At 43.5% G+C, this 13,448-nt stretch overlaps 1 long non-coding RNA gene across 1 annotated transcript; it reads right to left on the bottom strand.

Moving 5' to 3' along the window:
- Positions 1 to 9,547: 9,547 nt before the first annotated feature.
- On the bottom strand, positions 9,548 to 11,141 carry LOC310783202. Its single transcript, XR_014553069.1, has 4 exons — positions 11,002 to 11,141; positions 10,212 to 10,329; positions 10,023 to 10,103; positions 9,548 to 9,882 (listed from the first exon to the last, which is right to left on the bottom strand). It is a non-coding gene; the product is annotated as an uncharacterized lncRNA (long non-coding RNA).
- Between the last annotated feature and the right edge of the window lie 2,307 nt (positions 11,142 to 13,448).

Here is a 13,448-nt window from a genome sequence, read left to right as displayed (position 1 = left end):
GGGAAAGTATTATGTCTGTATGAAATCAAGACTGGAATCGAATGGAAGTCAGCAGGTCCGCCATAGCCAGTTCCATTGCTAGACTGTGCTGGGCCAGTTCCATTGCTAGACTGCTGTGGGACCTTGTCGGAACAAGCAACTTGTTTCCACATGTTCACCTGAACGTGCTCTACAAATTTGCCTCAAGGACTATTAGGTCTTCAATTTGCGCAAGGCTTGAACCCCTGCCATTGCCGCTTGCGGCTATATATTTATCTGTTTCTGCTTTTTTGTTTTTGTTTTTAAACTTTCTTCCTTCCTACATGTTCGAAATAAAGATTATCAAATCAAATGGAAACCACTAGACTAGACTGTTCACGAGACAGTCGATTTTGTGGTTTAAAGATAATCCAAAGGTGGTTTAAAGATATGTGCTTTTCTAAGATTGGCTTTGACTCTGATCTGTAAACCTGCGTTCAGGTGAGGTGATGTGGTGAGGTGAATTCAGGTGATATTGTGCAATTACCTCTGCGTATACAGTACATGCCCCTCGTGCCTGCACTTGTTGCAAGAATGTCTTCGTTTTTGTGGTAGCACGGAATGGGGGATGGGGTGGGGTACATATCGGGTTAGGGTTAGGGCAGGATCTCCTTTTCCACCATAAAGCAAGGCTTCTGTGTTATTGTCTCTGCACGCAAGATGCCTGCTCAAATCGCCCAGTATTTAATATTTAGCTATAACTTTTATGAGTGACAGCGTCCAAAATCAGCATCCAGCGATAATGGAACGTAACGTGACGTTCAGCGATGCTCGTCGGGGAATCATAAATTGCCCCTGGAGTTGAATTTTGAGAACGGCGTCGCAATATTTACATAATGTACTTTTAGTGTGTCATGCTTCCATGCTGTTGCTAGTGCGAGCTTGCTGCTAATTCTAGCATCTGTTTTGTTTCATGAGGGTTTGCTCAATTCACTTCCTACTTCCTCATACATGCATGACATGCATGATGACCTTCTCACGTGACCACTCCTTCTGTTGCGCTAGCTGCGTGAGGTACGCCCTCTGCTGGACTGGTATAATTAACACACTGTGGGCTATGAAGACTGAATTGATGATACAAAGTAACAATGTTGTCGGTCAAAACAGTTCATTAATTTTAATCGGCTACATTCTTAACGGCAGTTAACCGACTACCGGTTAATCATTAACATCCCTACTCTTCAGACATACCTGCTGCTGAAACACTCATTCACGCCTTCATCTCCTCCCGTCTGGACTACTGCAACTCACTCCTCTATGGCACCAATGTGGGTGTGTGTCACCACCCTCATCAATAGACTCCAACTGGTCCAAAACGCAGCCGCCTGTCTCCTCACCCACACCAAATCCCATCTCTTCCCGGATCACCTACAAAATCCTCGTCATCACAAACAAAGCTCTCCACCAACTGGCTCCCCCATATCTCACCAACCTCCTCTCCCCCTACCAACCCTCCCGTTCCCTCCGATCCACCTCTGCCGGCCTTCTCTCCACCCCCAAATCCAACCTCCGCAGTTTCGGCGACAGAGCTTTCTCCAGGGCAGCTCCCAAGCTCTGGAACTCTCTCCCCCCGGACATTAGAGAATCAGACTCCCTCACTGTCTTCCAATCCCGCCTCAAAACCCATCTCTTCTCCTCTGCCTTCTCCTAGCTCCACCTGCCTATCCCTGTGTGCCTGTGTCGTGTTTGTACATTGTCTGTTGCACTTACGTCGTACCCGCCCCTTTAGTGTTTCTTTTTGTACAGCGTCTTTGAGTCCTTGAAACGCGCTATAGAAAACACATGTTTATTATTATTATTATTATTATAACATTGGCGATGAAGATGATGGGACTGACGTTCTCACCGCCAGGACGTAGACTGAAGATAACGTTAGTAGCGGTAGCTAGCTTGATACCTCACAGATAACACATAGTGAGATCAAAAGAACAGCACTCACCATTAAGTGTCTAGCCAATCTGCTCCCACAATTGAGCCTTTCTGTCTCTGTTGTGATAGTTTCTCCATTAAAAGTAAAGGTAAAGTCCCACTGATTGTCACACACCTGAGTGTGCGAAATTTGTTCGTCGCATTTGACCCATCCCCTGGGGGAGCGGTGAGCGGCAGCAGCGCCGCGCTCGGGAATCATTTGGTGATCTAACCCCCCAATTCCAACCCTTTGATGCTGAGTGCCAAGCAGGGAGGCAAATGGGTCCCATTTTTATAGTCTTTGGTATGACTCGGCCGGGGATCGATCTCACAACCTCCCAGAGCTGGTATTATTATTAGTTGCCTGAAAACGAGAGCCCACACCAGCGCCTTTCTGAAGCCACTGCTGAGTTTATTTTCAATCTCCTTCCTCGCTGGGATCACCGCACACCAGTGTACTGACAGGAACACGCTTAGTGGACACACGCACAGGTTACTTTTGATGAGAAATGAATGATTGTGAGTCCAGAACACGGTAAAATCATTGTCAAAACTTTATTTAAAAGGACACAGAAAAAGATGTGTAAACGGTTATTGATTTTTCTAAACTGATATGATTTAATATCCGTGTACCCGTGTAGTTGTGTACACGGTGACATCCCTAGTACAGGGATCAGTACAATGCACAGTTTTGATCATTAGTGGGTATTGTCCTAATTCATTTCCTGTAAGGAATATAGTCATCAACAATAAACAATCATAACAATCACTGTGCTGTGACCCTTGACCTCCTTAAGTTCAAGTTCATTTATTTCTACAGCACTTTCTCAAAGGACTTTACAGTGAAGGAGCCTAACTAGACCGAACTGATCAATGGGAAATCATGGCTGACCCCTCCGAGCCCAGCCTAACTAGACCTAACTGATCAATGGGAAATCATGGCTGACCCCTCCGAGCCCTCCCACCCGGGTCCTAAACACTTTGAGGCTCTCCCCCTTGGCAGAAGACTGAGGTCAAGGTCAGGTGGTACCAGCACTAGGGATGGGCATTTTAAGCAATCTAAGTACTCAAGTACTCTCCTTCTATTATGAACGAGTAACTGGGTACTCGCAGATTTTTTTTGGGGGGGGGGAGGTTCTGTGTGATTACTATGGTAATGACGGAGCAGGGGTAATCTGCTGTGTATGGGGCTGTTCACACATAACGTTTGCATTTTTGCATAGAAAAAGTGCTACCTGGACCATGTGAGGAGAGGGAGTGACTGTGATATTAGGAGACGCTAAGCTAACGTCTAAAGCCTACCTCAGACAGTATCTCCGATGGTTGGATGGATGGCATTAGCTCTTCGGAGCGGACAATAGTGTTGTGAAACAAGCGAAGGCTCATTTCCAATACATGTCCATTGTCCAGTATCATCCATTTTACTTTATGATCACTGTTAGACTAACGTAAATCCACGGATTACAAGGTCCGGTGTTCTGCCAAAAAGTGAAAACTGACCACTGACCAGTGTGATTAACGTTAGCTGCAGCTAAATAGTGATCACCATGAAGCGATTGTCTCCCAGAAATCAATTCTTTCTCCACATTTCTTGTGACTAACGTTATGGGAAACGACAGTGTAGTCAGTAAACTAGTGCAAAGTTTTGAATGAGTTTTATCGGGCGTGCGCTATGAAGAAGCGTGCATCTGTCTCCTTCGGGAGCATATCTCCAGCCACCATTTTCGGGATGAGCTGGAAAACTTCCGGTTAAAACTTTCAAAAGTTACTTAAACAAAAGTGAATAGCTTATTGATGCACGTTGGAGGAGAAAAAGGTATTTCAACGAATGAAGCAGAAAACCTTATATCAAAATACTCGTTACTCCCCACCCCATTTTTAAAGGGGTGGGGAGTGGGGCGAGTACCCGAACAGTGGAAACGTTACTCGAGTACTGACGTTATGAACGAGTACTCGAGTACCCAAGTACTCCCATCCATCCCTAACCAGCACCTCTCCACACAGGGACAGTTTTTCCCCTAACTGCCATCCGCATTCCCCCTGAGCACAACCAGCTTAGTAACGGCTGAGGCCCCCACACGGGACATTATTCTATCCCTCCCCTCCCTGCCTCCATCATATGTCACTTTAACAGACTTTATATTTTGCACTTTATAATTTGTTATTCTTTTTATTTATTGCTTTGTCTTCTACTATTGATGTGACCGCTGCCCTGCATACTTGCACTCAGTCAAACATTTGTAATCTGATTACTTAAAACATATTACATTAGTTATTAGTAATAAGTTATAACTAATGTAATAACTTATTACATTAGTTATCAAATGAGATCACATAGAATAGCCTAAGTGTGTGTCGGGAATGGCGTCCGTCAGGGGGGGCTTCTTTCCCCTGCCCTGTTCAATCTTTATATGAACTAGTGCAGTGCCCGTTCCCCCATGCACCACCCCGTGGGCGCTTCCCTCTGTCAGGTCCACCTAAGCGCAAGTTTGAAGTCGATCCGACAAACGGTTCTCAAGATACGCGAAGGACAGACATACAGACAGTCCTGGAATAAGTCCAAATTGCATGAAATGCAGCACCGCACTCCATCGGGGTCCGAGCAGCGCACTCCCCAAGTTTGAAGTCACAATCGGGCAAATGTTTGTTGAGATAAACTGCTTTTTGTGTTGCCAGCAGGTGGCACTATGTCAAATTGCAAGAAATTCAGCGCCGCACTACTTTGAGTTGCCAGGAGCACACTCCCTAAGTAAGTTTGAAGTCAATCGGATGAACGGTTCTCAAGATAAACCACTTTTTGTGTTGCCAGTAGGTGGCGCTGTGCCGAATTACACAAAATTCGGCACTGCTTTATGTCAGGTTCCCAGCAGCACACTTACCAAGTTTGAAGTCGATCAGATGAATGGCTATGGAGACAAAGCGCTTTTTGTTTTGCCAGTAGGTGGCGCTATGCCAAATTGCACCGAATTCAGCTCCCTGCACCTCCTTGAGTCCCCCTAAGCGCCCAATAAGTTGCGCCGTGCCGAATTACACGAAATTCGGCACAGCACTGTGTCGAGTTCCCCTCAGCACACTCCCCAAAGTTGAAGTCGATCTGACGAATGGTTCTTGAGATAAACCACATTTTCTATGTTGCCAGTAGGTGGCGCTATGCAGAATTGCACAAAAACAGGGCACTGCACTGCACAATAGGGCACACTCCCAGAGTTTGAAGTCGATCCGACCAACGGTTCTCGATGGCATGCAGCAGATGATGCTCATCCATAAGCAGTGGTGGAAATGGCCAGGTTTTACTCTGGGAACCCTACTTACACAGGATGCAGGTTCCCGGAAGTGGTGATGCCCTAGAGCAGAGGTTCTCAAATGTTTTTCAGCCAAGGACCCCTTATAAGATAACCCCCCCTTCCCCCCCATTCAATCTCAAGGACACCACGTTGACTTAGTTAACGACCCTGTTTACTCAACGACTGTACTCACAGCAGTGTTGATACTTAGCCCAGGTCAACCAGGGCTTGAAGGGGCACACGCTTGATTGAACCCAAATGTATTAATATCGAACGTGTTTCACGTCCGAATCGCACGAAAACAGAGCACCGCACTCCGTCGGGTCGCCATCAGCGCAACCCCCGAGTTTCAAGTCGATCCGACCAACGGTTCTGGAGATACGCGAAGGAGAGACAGAGAGACAGACGGTATCGTCATTATAGTATAGATTAACTCTCTGTACAGCTCAGCAGCTGCTGAACAGGATATGTGATTGGTAACACCACTGTAAATCACTTTATGTATGCCGATGATTTGGTCTCCGAGTAGTACTGGTTTCCAACAGTTGCTGAATATCTGTTCTGACTATGGAGGTCGTTTTGATGTGAAATACAATGCTAAAAAGAGTGTCACTAAGATCTGCAGAACAAGAGGTGATAAGAATCTTTCCTTTCCTTCTTTGTATCTGTCTGGGCAGGTGCTGGCAGTTTGCTGTAGAACTAAATATTTGGGTCATATTATAACTGATCAAATGAGTGATGATGATGACATGTACAGACAGAGGCGTGTACTGTATGCTCAAGCTAACATGCTGAGGAAGAAGTTTTATTTTTGCTCAGATGATGTAAAGGTAAACCTGTTTAGAGCCTACTGGACTCCTCTCTATACTGCCCTCCTGTGGGTCAAATTTAAGCAGGCTAGCATCCAAAAGCTCCAGGTTGCTTATAATGTTTGTCCAGGCTTTGGCTCGCAGTGTCAGACTTTGAAAAGCCCAGATATAGATATATCATCAGTGGAGCAAGACACACAAAAACAGATTATAGCAAAACAAACAGCCTACTTCTACATAACCTCACCTGCCCGCGATTGAAGAAAACTTAAGCAATGGCTCTGTGTATACATGGCTGTAGTTGATTTCCTGTTTTACTGGTGGAGGAGGGGGGTGGGGCTGGGGTTTGGGGGTAGGCATCTCTCACAACATGTGTCTGAGGGTGCACACCTCTCCCTCAGTCTCACGTGTGTGTGTGTGTGTGTGTGTGTGTGTGTGTGTGTGTGTGTGTGTGTGTGTGTGTGTGTGTGTGTGTGTGTGTGTGTGTGTGTGTGTGTGTGTGTGTGTGTGCGCGCGCGCGCGCGTGTTCTACCCTGTCAGTCTGTCTCTTGTCTATCTATGGAGAGTGAAAAGGAGAGTGAGAGGCAGAGTGGGGGAGCGGGAGACAAAGGGATAATTGTGCGATTGCATCTGTGTGTACATGCCTGTACTGGTGGCAGCGGGGTGGGGGTGGGGGGTGTAGGTATCTGTGCCCATGGTAGTGGTCATAGTCTGCCTACAGTCGGTATGTGTGGGAACGCCCACAAAATGTTAAACGGCTGGCGCGTGAGTGGGGTAAAACCACCCATATATCTCAATGGGCTGACTCACCAAAGGACGGTGCTGCGGCTCTAAACTACAGGTTTGGCGATATAGGGCGGGTACATAGACGTCTGTTCAGATGTGCGTTTACTGCGGGGGTTAAATCCCCAATCGTGTCTGCCTGGGCTGGGCTATAGCAGCTAAATACTTACTCTGCTGAATGGATAGAACGGGAGGATTTACCCCACCCTGACCACGCCCCCAGCCAGCTAGCCAGCGTCTATGACGAGACATCGCCTCAACCTATGCTCATAGTAAAGTAAGTATATCGAGGGACCGGGTAGCTTGTACCAAATTCTTACTGATGTTTTAGAGAGATAAAAAGGAAGAAAAATTGGTTGTAGAAGTTTTCGCGAACATAGCTTCAAATATCTAGGTGTCGTGTTCAATCACAACGGTTCTTTTAAAAAAGCCATTGAAGATCTCTATAAAAGGGCGTCTAAAGCTATGTATGCCCTAATGTGCAAATGTAGAAAGTTTGACCTGCCAATAGACATTAGACTAGAACTCTTTGACAGACTTGTCACACCGGTCATGTTGTATGCTTGTGAAGTGTGGGGTTCTGATAAAGTAGCTGTTTTGGAAAAGCTACACTTGAAATTCCTTAAGTACACTTTGAAGGTCAAAATGTCAACCTGCTCTAACATGGTCTACGGTGAATTGGGAAGATACCCACTGAATTGACATTAAAAAAAGAATGATTGGCTACTGGGGGAGCCTCCTAAATGGTAAAGAAACCAAACTTAGTAGGAGTATGTACAATTGTTTATTTAATCTGTCTGTTTCGGGCAAATATATTGCACCATGGATAACATCTGTGCAACAAACACTACATGATTGCGGTCTTTCCTACATCTGGCTGGAACAGAAGTGTGATAATATCAAATGGCTTAAGACGCTTGTCGAGCAGAGGCTAAAAGACCAGTTTCTTCAGACCTGGCACTGGGAGCTTCAGAGTATGTCTTCATGTGACTTTTATTGTGAAATTAAGGAGGTTTTCAAGTTCGAAAAGTACTTATTTTGTGAAAATGTGAAATCTCGTCAAGCGTTATGTAACCTTAGACTCTCCAACAACAGAATACCAAAGATAATAGGTAGATACAAAGGTCTAGAGAGGAGTAAACGGTTTTGTAATGTGTGTACTGGAGACTTCCTAGGAGACGAATTCCATGTAATTTTTGAATGTAAAAACCAAACTATTGATGAAGCTAGAAAAAAGCTATTGCCTAAATTCTATGTTAACCACCCATCCATGGCCAAATGTATACTTTTATTCCAAACATGCAAGCAAAAGTTACTATATAAACTTGGTGCCTTTTTGATTTCTGCATTACCTCTTTTCAAATAATTGTCTCCTTTTTGTTTTGTTTTGTTTCCTCTTAAGTTATAAGATATATGTATATGTATACATTTGTGTTTACACATTATGTTTTGTACCCCTGCTGTGAACTGTTTACCATGCACAAAAATATTGTTTATGTTTCATGTAATGTACTCCACACCACAATTGTGGTCTAGAGTGAAATAAATGATTGATTGATTGATTGATTGAGAGAATGTTCATGGTGAACAGCATCAGGCTTGGAGATAAATTAGTGCCATGATCAAAAATGGATGGTAAGTTTTTACAGCATGGCCACACCCTGCAGGTTCACACCCTGCAGGTTCACACCCTGCAGGTCCACACCCTGCAGGTCCAGCTATTTACAACCGGGTTTTACTTTGTTTCGAACTGGGATTCTCACATAATGCTGGATCACGCCCAAGCGGGCTGAACTGAATGCCCTTCTTTCTTCCTCTCTAAAAAAGACCTTTAAAACCACCCAGGCGCCCCTGAAGGCGTCCTGGCAAACCTCAGCCGGTGATCAGCCACACCAGCCCACGTGTCCTCCTTTGGAGACACGACCTGGGCAGACACACAAGTGTCTCCTAAATTGACAAAATTAATGTTGGCTTATTGTTATTCTCCGTTCACCGCCATTCATATTTTTTCAGCGCTACACGTACGGTAAAGATGTTGGCGCTGCTCTGATCGGCCGCTCGGCTGGTTGAGGCAGAGACTGCAGCACCTAAATTGGGACACAGCTACACTCCTATAGTTAGTCTATCTATAGCTAATAGATATCACCATGAAACTTCCCTACTTGATTACTTACAATTATATATATTTTTAATGTTTGAATATGCAAATGAGGCATTCTCTAATTAAATATGCATTAATTTACATGCATTTCCAGAACATAAATCTGAACATTGGATAAAGTCAGGTTCAAAATGTTTGTTTCATTTTGATGATATAATTTGGATATCTCTTTTTATCACTCCATAAATCAGAAAATCCTGCCAACTTTGAAAAGCTAGAAAAGGCAAGGTGTCCCCAGTAGGCTATGTGTCGAACAACGTAAAAAGGTTGCTCATTGTCATTATTGATCTTCCTTTCCTTGTGATAGTCTGCAGCTACTGTGGCCCATGTCTCTCTATTCCCTACATGTAGGTGTCCACTTGTGTGTCTCTTCAATAGATCTTTTGGATGCAGCTGCCTGAAAACCCTTTTTGTGCGCCGATATCTACGTTTAAGGGGATTTTTCTTCTGGTGGTGAGAGTGTGAACCACTTTTGCATCTATAGTCAGTCACTGGATTATTTGTGCCTATTCTATACACCCCCGCGTTTGCATAATGTGGTGGTTGGTGCAGGAGATAACTAGAAATATACAGGACAAAAAAGGTACAATAAAGTATGGTTTATTTTTCAACAAAGAAAAGTAGAAATACAAAAGTATAACTACATTCAGTGACGAGAACACCACTGATCCACATACTTTGCTTCATGACTTATGGCTTCATGGTAATGAACTGCTGTTATTAAGAAGTCTTTCAGTGCTGTAGTCCCATAGTGCAATGTTTCAGTCGCTCCTCTTCCACAGACCTACAGCTGAGATGTTTCAGTCGCTCCTCTTCCACACACCTACAGCTGAGATGTTTCAGTCGCTCCTCTTCCACAGACCTACAGCTGAGATGTTTGGGCAGCAGTTGTTGAGGTCACACTTTTCACTTCCCAGAACTGAAAAAAAGATGTCATTGCATTATTATTATTATTAAAAAGTCATGGGGACATAATAACACACTTGCAATACACTATTTTGTCTTAGAACACAAGTATTGATTTGTGTGTCTTTATTAACGCAATCCAGTCTAGTTTACCTGCTTCTCAAGTTCTGTACGAGCCTCTGGCCAAGTCGTGACTCTGGATTCAGACATTTCGTCCCTATCAATGTTTTGACACTGGAGAGGAAAACAAGAACAATGTTAGAGACAGAAGCCGGAGAGCAGCAGATGAAAACAATGGCATTGCAACAAATATGGTTTATGAGTTTGGGCTAATTTACTTACATAAGCTCCGTCTTTGGGCAGGAGGGAGTTGGCTCGTATAGCTGATAACTCGTTATGAGTTTCGGGTTGATACGGTCGAGCATGCTGTCTAAACATTTGCAAGCATTATTTTGTTGCCCTGTGGAGAGGAGGGATACAGCATTGTTAAGGGCTGGTATGGTACATGTACATTAACAATGGGATGCAAACAGCATCACAAAGAAATAAAATAACAGCACAAAGTAACTGCAGATAGTAGAGCATATGGAGAGATTCTGTGTCAATAATAACAAGTATATTTAATAAAATACAAATAAATATGAATGGAAAAAGATTACTAAATACTACAATTCACATTATGTATTAAAATTGTTCAATCCAAAAAAATGCAGAAACAAATTTATCTCACATCCACAAATAAATGATTTGCTATTTGTGTTCTGTCATGAATTATAGTATTTATCTTTTTCCATTTCTAGTTCTATTAATTTGATTACATAATGTACTGCGCAAATTGCAAAAGTCTTAATAAGGCACAACAAAATCCATAAAGCGAAGATGCCTTCAAAAAGAATGAAAAGTCTCTAAATATATAAAATAATAATTTAAAGTTGACTATAAAGAGCAGTCTACTCTGACACGCTAATGCAGAAAACAAATAAATAAACATCTAAGACCTTTGCACAGTGCTATAAATTTACTATTAAAATGGCCAATTATTGGCACAGAAATCCCTCCATACATTCACGTAAACACAGCAAATGAAAGGCAGTGCTGTTTCCTACAGTGAATCCAGTAAAAAACACATTACCTTGGACATGGAGGGCGAGCAGGCAGAGAAGGAGAGAGGAGAGGACAGCTGAGTTCATTGTGCCGGCTGGAGAAGGTTGCTGCTTCAGACTCAGGATGTCTTCAGTCTTGACTGCTGAGCTGCTTGTTGTGACTGAAGGAGATCAGCCTTTTTATATCCACGCAGCCTGGAGGCTGGCCAGATGATGACTACTTTCACTCTCTCATTTCCCTACGTTCTCTCCTCTCCCCTCCTTCCTCTGATTCACTAGAAGTCTGCCCTGGCTTGTCCAACAAGTTTTCTCAATTTATTTCCCTCTTTGCGATGTGATACAAGTTTCTCAGTGAGTTATAGTTGATTGCCTCAGTGAATTATCTGCTAATACCCAATTTTAGCAGCATAATTTGATGTCCTGGCATGGCAAGGCTGTGCGTAATGACATATCCAAAAGGGATTTTACTTTGCAGTGCGCTGCGCGGAGATTATGGTGCATTCCCAGCGCAGCGAGGTATTTAGCGCATAAGAGGTCCTTTTCAAAGCTCTTAGCGCAAAGTAATTGCGCGCTGCTGATGATAGGATAATGCCATCTATCCCCACATTTTAGCGCTGAAACGCCTTCTTTGCCATGTGGCACGCCTATGCCCAGTACAATTATAACAGGCTTGTGCCCGCCCCCAATTTGCATTGCGCATGGCGTTAAACGAGCGCAAATGCTTTTGGGAAGATAGGGCCCATTAACTCTTAAAGTTGTGAGAGGGCGTGGCCTCTCAGCTAAATTGTCATAACTTCATGACCCTTTGGCAGATATATCAAGGAGGCTGTACGCCTACTAGTCAAAAATCACAGGTTTTGTCATAATTGGTGAAATGTATGTAGTCATCACCAGAGCCGTGTAGATAGAAGAGTCCCGACATCTCCATTCACTCAATGGACCATTTTTTTTTACTCTCAAGAGTTCCAGGAAGTAAGGTCCTGGATTAAGCAGCACTGTCAAGTTGCAGCAAAATGGAAAATTTGTGTTGTCCTTTGAAAGTTTTTTTTTCTTCTTGAATCAAATTGTACATTATCAGCTTTATTTTAGCATGCAAAAGTAGCACAAGGCCCATTCCTGGCTGTTCATTGCTAATGAGTCTCGCATTTTGGTCCTCCGCTGATGCCACTCTCTCTCTAGAGGACACTAGTCATCACTATGTAATAGCTGGTAAATCAAAATGAGTTGATACATCGCAGAGACATGAAATTTGGCCCAATGACAGATATTGGTAACTATTACTAGCTCCAGAAATATATTTGAATCGGCCTGATTGGGGTGCTGTAATTACAGGTTAAAATTCCCAACTTTGAAAGGCCATAACTCCCATGCGTTTCTCCAATTTTCAACCAACTTGTTTCCACATGTTCACCTGAATGTGCTCTACAAATTTGCCTCAAGGACTATTAGGTGTTCAATTTGGGCAAGGCTTGAACCCCTGCCATTGCCGATTGCGGCTATATTTGTATCTGTTTTTGCTTTTTGCTTTTTGGTTTTAAACTTCCTTTACATGTTCGAAATAAAGATGATCAAATCAAATGGAAACCACTGACTCATAAACCAGACTGTTACAAGACAGTCGATTTTGTGGTTTAAAGATAATCTAAAACATATTCAGATAAGTGCTTTTCTAAGATTGGCTTTGACTCTGATCTGTAAACCCTGAGTTGAGTTCAGGTGACGTGATGTGTCGAGGTGAATTCAGGTGATATTGTGCAATTACCTCTGCGTATACAGTACATGCCCCTCGTGCCTGCACTTGTTGCAAGAATGTCTTGTTTTTGTGGTAGCACGGAATGGGGGATGGGGTGGGGTAGATATCGGGTTAGGGTTAGGGCAGGATCTCCTTTTCCACCATAAAGCAAGGCTTCTGTGTTATGGCCTCTGCACGCACGATGCCTGCTCAAATCGCCCAGTATTTAATATTTAGCTATACATTTTATGAGTGACAGCGTCCAAAATCAGCATCCAGCGATAATGGAACGTAAGGTGACGTTCAGCGATAATCGTCCATGGAATCATAAATTGCCCCTGGAGTTGAATTTTGAGAATGGCGTCGCAATATTTACATAATGTACTTTTAGTGTGTCATGCTGCCATGCTGTTGCTAGCGCGAGCTTGCTGCTAATTCTACCATCTGTTTTGTTTCCTGGGGGTTTGCTCAATACACTTCCTACTTCCTCATGCATGCATGACATGCATGACGACCTTCTCACGTGACCACTCCTTCTGTTGCGCTAGCTGCATGAGGTACGCCCTCTGCTGGACTGGTATAATTAACACACTGTGAGCTATGAAGACTGAATTGATGATACAAAGTAACAATGTTGTCGGTCAAAACAGTTCATTAATTTTAATCGGCTACATTCCTAACAGCAGTTAACCGACTACCGGTTAATTATTAACATCCCTACTTCAGACATAACATTGGCGATGA

Source organism: Poromitra crassiceps (genome assembly GCF_964638095.1).
Source record: "Poromitra crassiceps genome assembly, chromosome: 10".
Classification (NCBI taxonomy): Eukaryota; Metazoa; Chordata; class Actinopteri; order Beryciformes; family Melamphaidae; genus Poromitra; species Poromitra crassiceps.
The sequence above is the reverse complement of the archived record's forward strand: the minus strand, read 5'-3'. Positions and strand labels throughout refer to the sequence as shown.